The sequence below is a fragment of the Budorcas taxicolor genome, chromosome 12 (assembly GCF_023091745.1).
Source record: "Budorcas taxicolor isolate Tak-1 chromosome 12, Takin1.1, whole genome shotgun sequence".
Lineage (NCBI taxonomy): Eukaryota > Metazoa > Chordata > Mammalia > Artiodactyla > Bovidae > Budorcas > Budorcas taxicolor.
Window position 1 is genome coordinate 53172486 of NC_068921.1, and position 6263 is coordinate 53178748.

The following is a 6263-nucleotide window of genomic DNA, read 5'->3' on the forward strand; positions in this document are numbered from 1 at the left end:
TCTAAATGAATGACCCAGAGTCAATAGCAACTTAGATATGCACTCAATATATAGAAGATACTCCCTAAGGATAGACATTGTAGTTCCTTCAGCTGCTGCTGCTGCTGCTGCTAAGTCGTTCAGAGGTGATGAAAATGATGGGGAATTACTCTGAAAGGTGAAGCGACGTCCATAGCTATTTGTGTGTGTGAGGAACAAAGAAGGAACAAAGACTCCTAAAGGCTAAGAGGGGATAACCAGCCCAAACCATTCCTTCTGCCATGTAAACAGCATCTGACAAGTCCCATCCTCAATGAAGCCCTACTGTGGGGATTAGAGAACTTATTTATTTGGCTGTGCTATGTAGGATCTAAGTTCTCTGACCAGGGATCAAACCCACACCCCATGCAGTGGAAGCGCTGAGTCTTAACCACTGGACCTCCAGGGAAGTCCCAGATTAGTGGAGGAGAATGGAGGACACAGCAACTCATTCCAGTGTTCTTGCCTAAAGAATCCCATGGACAGAGGAGCCTGGAGGGCTATGGTCCATAGGGCCACAAAGAGATGGACATGACTGAAGTGACTTAGCACACATGTACGCACACAATCTCTCCATCAAACCACATCTAGACATTGATGTGTAGAGCTGCTTTCCCCAGTGCATCCCCACCCCTTTAATTCCTTTTCATAATGAGGAGAAGAAAATAAAACATCTATGAGGGATTCATATATGTCTTACAACCCATTCTCATAGGAACCCTATGAAGTAGATGGGTTGCATTTAGCACATTATAGAGTGAGGGCTACAAGGTATTAAGAAACTTGACCAAGGTAGACAGTCATTCGTCTCTCTGCTTCCAGAACAATGCTCCTTCATTAAGTGCATCTGTGTGCCCTCTAACATACTTTTATCATAAGCTTTAAAGGAATATATATCAATATCCACATAGGAATTAGTTAACTATTATCTGCCCCTCTTGTTTGGAGGCTCATGAATCTGTGCCCATGTTTTAGATTAGTTGCCTTATGTATTGAGATACTCCTAGACTCTGGCCTCACATTCCTAGTTTAACTTCTGATTCACTGAAGACACATTCTCAGGCTTTTTTAAAAATAAATAAATAAATAATTTCTTTAAGTTATACCAATAAAACTTGAAAAAACAAAATGACTGCACTGGGTCTTAGTTGCAGCATGTGGAATAAAGTTCCATGATAAGCGATCAAACCTGGGCCCCCGGAATTGGGAGCATGGAGTCTGAGCCACTGGACCACCAGGAAGTCCTTCTCAGACTCTTTTATAGCATGCCTTTCTTTCTCTAATTTCTGAACTCTTTAGTTCCCCAAAGGTAAGTCCTAGGCTACCTTCTGATTTCTATCTAAATTATCTTCCTAGATTTTATCTATTTCCAAAGCTTATATTTCATCTGTAATATAGAAATCCAGGGTGAATCCCATATTTATATTTCTAGCCCAAAACTTTCCCCAAAGCTTGACTCACATGTCGAGCTGCCTACTTGATAATATCCATTTAGATATCTCACAAGCATTTCACGTGAACTCATCTAAGATAAACTCCTTTATAAATAAGATAAATTCCATCTTATTTGAAAGATTAACTCCATCTTTCACTGCCCCCAACTCCAACACTTTCTTCCTACAGTCTTCCTCATATCAGAAATGGTGCAATCATTCCACCCAGCTGCACCAGCGAAAAATCTCTGAGTTGAGACGAATACCTAGCCTTGTCCCAGTTGTAGCCTTCCTTCAGACTTGCCCTGCCTCCCTAATGGTGGAGTTTAATTCAAGGATTCAGTAATAGTATACTTCAGAGAATTTTTCTGAAAGTTCTAGATATAAATTTTTCATTCTCACTTTTCTGTACCGTGGCAAGGGTGCTGCTAGGGTTGGAGTCAGCACTAGCAAAGTGAAGCTGCATATTGTGGAGAAGAGAAGCTGTTTTGCGCTAAGAAACTGCTTCCTCATCACATCATATGAGGCACTAAGCGAGGTGTGGTAAGGTAGGTAAAGTCACTCAGTCGTGTCCGACTCTTTGCAACCCCATGGGCTGTAGCCTACCAGGCTCCTCTGTCCATGGGATTTTCCAGGCAATAGTACTGGAGTGGATTGCCATTTCCTTCTCCAGGGGATCTTCCCGACCCAGGGATGGAATGACTCTAAAGTCTACTTCTGGACTTTTCAGTGACTTTTCAATTTAATGGACTTCCCAATAATTCCTCTAATTTATCTATTTCAATTGAGTTTTCCACTACTTGCAAGCCAAAGCATATTAACAGGGTGATATATGTGAATCTCAAGAAAGCTGGGAAAGGAAGACTATATGGTAATTACATCAATGGACAAATTAAATATGAAAATACATCCATGTGGAAATCTAGTATATAAGCAAGGTTACAGTTTTAAAATCTGAGTAGAAAGGGTGAACAATTCTATAAAAACAATTTGAGACAGTTTTCCATTTAGAAAATTGTTTTTAGATTTTTACTCATTATTAGTAAAAATGCATTGAAAATTCCTTAATATCTGAATATAAATATGAGATAGATTAATAAATGAATTAATATTATTAGTAGTAAGTGACTAAGCTGACTGATATATCCCATAAACAAACATGGAAATAGGTACATGTTAATTGGGATAGAGATGGCTTAAACTATAAACAAACTTATAATGAAATGAAGCGAAAGTAACTCAGTTGTGTCCAACTTTTTGCAACCCCATGGACTATACAGTCCATGGAATTCTCCAAGCCAGAATACTGGAGTGGGTAGAGTATCCCTTCTCCAGCAGATCTCCCCGACTCAGGAATCAAACCAGGGTCTCTTGCGTTGCAGGTGGATTCTTTACCAATTGAGCTATGGGGGAAGCCGTAAAGGAAGAACCATAAATTAAAAAGAAAAAATTGTTTCTTTTTTTTTTTAAATTTGTTTCTTTAAACCAGAATTACAAGCTTTTATTTAACTAAAGACATGCTAAAACTCTCAAAAGAAAAATAAACCATGAGAAAATATTATCTGAATATATAATAGATAATAATTAATATTTGAAACATATAAACAACTTCCACAGGTATATAAGAAAAAACACAATAAAAGAAATGGTTAAAGAATTAAACAGATAACTGATAAACACGGAATTCAGTAAAAATGTGGAAAGGTGGTCATGTTTTCTAGGAATAAAGGAAACTAAACCGAAACTGAGCTAGCCCTTTTCACTTGCTAGAATGGCAATAACTAACTAACTAAATCACGTCATCATGATTATCTGGGTCGTGAAGATCTCTTTTGTACAGTTCTTCCGTGTATTCTTGCCACCTCTTCTTAATATCTTCTGCTTCTGTTAGGTCCATACCATTTCTGTCCTTTACCGAGCCCATCTTTGCATGAAATGTTCCCTTGGTATCTCGAATTTTCTTGAAGAGATCTCTAGTCTTTCCCATTCTGTTGTTTTCCTCTATTTCTTTGCATTGATCGCTGAAGAAGGCTTTCTTATCTCTTCTTGCTATTCTTTGGAACTCTGCATTCAGATGCTTTTATCTTTCCTTTTCTTCTTTGCTTTTCACCTCTCTTCTTTTCACAGCTATTTGTAAGGTCTCCCCAGACAGCCATTTTGCTTTTTTGCATTTCTTTTCCATGGGGATGGTCTTGATCCCTGTCCCCTGTACAATGTCATGAACCTCATTCCGTATTTCATCAGGCACTCTATCTATCAGATCTAGGCCCTTATATCTATTTCTCACTGCCACTGTATAATCATAAGGGATTTGATTTAGGTCATACCTGAATGGTCTAGCGATTTTCCCTACTTTCTTCAATTTGAGTCTTCTCCAGTACTTTGGCCACCTCATGCGAAGAGTTGACTCATTGGAAAAGACTCTGATGCTGGGAGGGATTGGGGGCAGGAGGAGAAGGGGACGACCGAGGATGAGATGGCTGGATGGCATCACGGACTCGATGGATGTGAGTCTGAGTGAACTCCGGGAGATGGTGACGGACAGGGAGGCCTGGTGTGCTGCGATTTATGGGGTCGCAAAGAGTCCGACACAACTGAGCGACTGAACTGAACTGAACTAACTAAATCAGTCAATCAATCAGTCAGTCAATCAATCAGAGTCTTGGCCAATGCATAGGTAAATACTCTACTGATAAAATTATAGATTAGTTCTAATTTGTGATCAATTCAATTCTATCCAATTGAAGTGCAGATAGCATATGACTAGCCATTTTGCTTTCAGCAGTTATTCTAGAATAATACACATGATGTTTTCACATGAACAAATAATCATTTATGAGAGTGTTGATTGCAGCCTGAGTCATAATAGAAAATAAAAGAGAAATTTTGTAAAAATGAAAAGGGCTGAACAGTTTATGGTATATTCATATTGTAGAATGCATTGCATCAGTTAAAAGGAATAAGATAAACATTTATTACTAGAAATTTCTACCAGATGTATTAGAAGCACAATGCAATTTGTAGCATGGCACAGAGTAGTATTTTAAAATGTAGTATATATTTATATTTATGCAAAAGAAAGAGAACTCACAAAGGGGTGTCATACATATAAATAAAAAGAAAAACAAACACTAAATTATACCTATGACATCATATATACCAGAAAAATATAGGTGTTCTGAAAGGATACACACCAAATTCTTATCTGTGGTCAACCCAGAAGAAAGACAAAGACTAGAGGTGGTAGTCAGAAGGGACTTAGTATAACCTGTTATATTTTAATTTACTTATTTAATTAAGAAAAAAACTATTTCTGTATTTCCTGTGGAATTAAAATTAATTTCTAAAAGAATCCTTTTAGGGATGTTTCTAAACTTGGACAGCATGAACTCAAACTGGAACATAGAAGTGAGAGCCTGTTGCAGATAGACAAAATATTATGCAGTTTCTTTTTATTTTTTTTAAAATTCTGAATTATCAGTTTTTACTTTATATTTTTAACTTCTGCATAAAAATTATGATCAAATAAAAGATCATTAAAAAATATTGGAAATTGCTTAGCATATCAAAATTTTCTTTTATATCATATAAATTCAGATTATCCAAAATAAATAAATAGAGAAGTAAAAATATTATTTTTAGTACATAGGGATTCTCTATCTATTAAAGTTAAAACACCAGTTGTCTCTTTTCAGAAAAAGAATAAAGGATATAAACCTCTTTAATGAAACAAAAATCACATACTAGTGTTTTACTCAAAATAAGAACAAATAAATGTATACTGGCAAATAAGGAGACTAACTACTGGACATTACAATTTCTAGGCAACCAACTATGGTTTTGGCTATTTGCAGATTAGTTTACCCTGTCCTTAAAGATATATATATATATATTTTAATATAAATTTATTTATTTTAATTGGAGGCTAATTACTTTACAATATTGTATTGGTTTTGCCATACATCAACATGAATACGCCACGGGTGTACATGTGTTCCCCATCCTGAGCCCTCCTCCCACCTCCTTCCCCATACCATCTCTCTGGGTCATCCCAGTGCACCAGACCCAAGCATCCTGTATCATGCATCGAACCTGGACTGGTGATTCGTTTCATATATGATATTATACATGTTTCAATGCCATTCTCCCAAATCATCCTGTCCTCTCCCTCTCCCACAGAGTCCAAAAGTCTGTTCTATATATCTGTGTCTCTCTTGCTGTCTCGCATACAGGGTTATCGTTACCATCTTTCTAAATTCCATACATATGTGTTAGTATACTGTATTGGTGTTTTTCTTTCTGGCTTACTTCACTCTGTACAACAGGCTCCAGTTTCATCCACCTCATTAGAACTGATTCAAATGTATTCTTTTTAATGGCTGAGTATGCAGTTTCTTTTATGAGGTTGCGTCTTAACAAAACTATTCTTTCTGATTCTGCTATAGGCCACACTTGAGTGTTAGGGGAATTCTGACTGGTGAGAAGATAAAGCCCAGTAAGCAGCAGAATGCGAAATTCCCAGGGATGATACTAACTTAGGAAAGTCATTTAGAGTCGTCTTCTGGTAGGGATGGGGTGGGGCATGACCAAGATAATAAGAACAACCTTCAGAAGGTATTTAACACTGTCCTTGGATAAACAGCTGAGACCCAAGGATCGAAAGGTCCTGGGACAGCATCACTGGAGAAAATAGACAAGTGTTTGATGACAGCCCAGTTCATTGGTAAAGAAACCATTCCTTGCTTCAGCTTATTCACTATCAGCTCTTACAGACTTCATGATCAACACAAAGTGTGCATGGGATTTTCACGT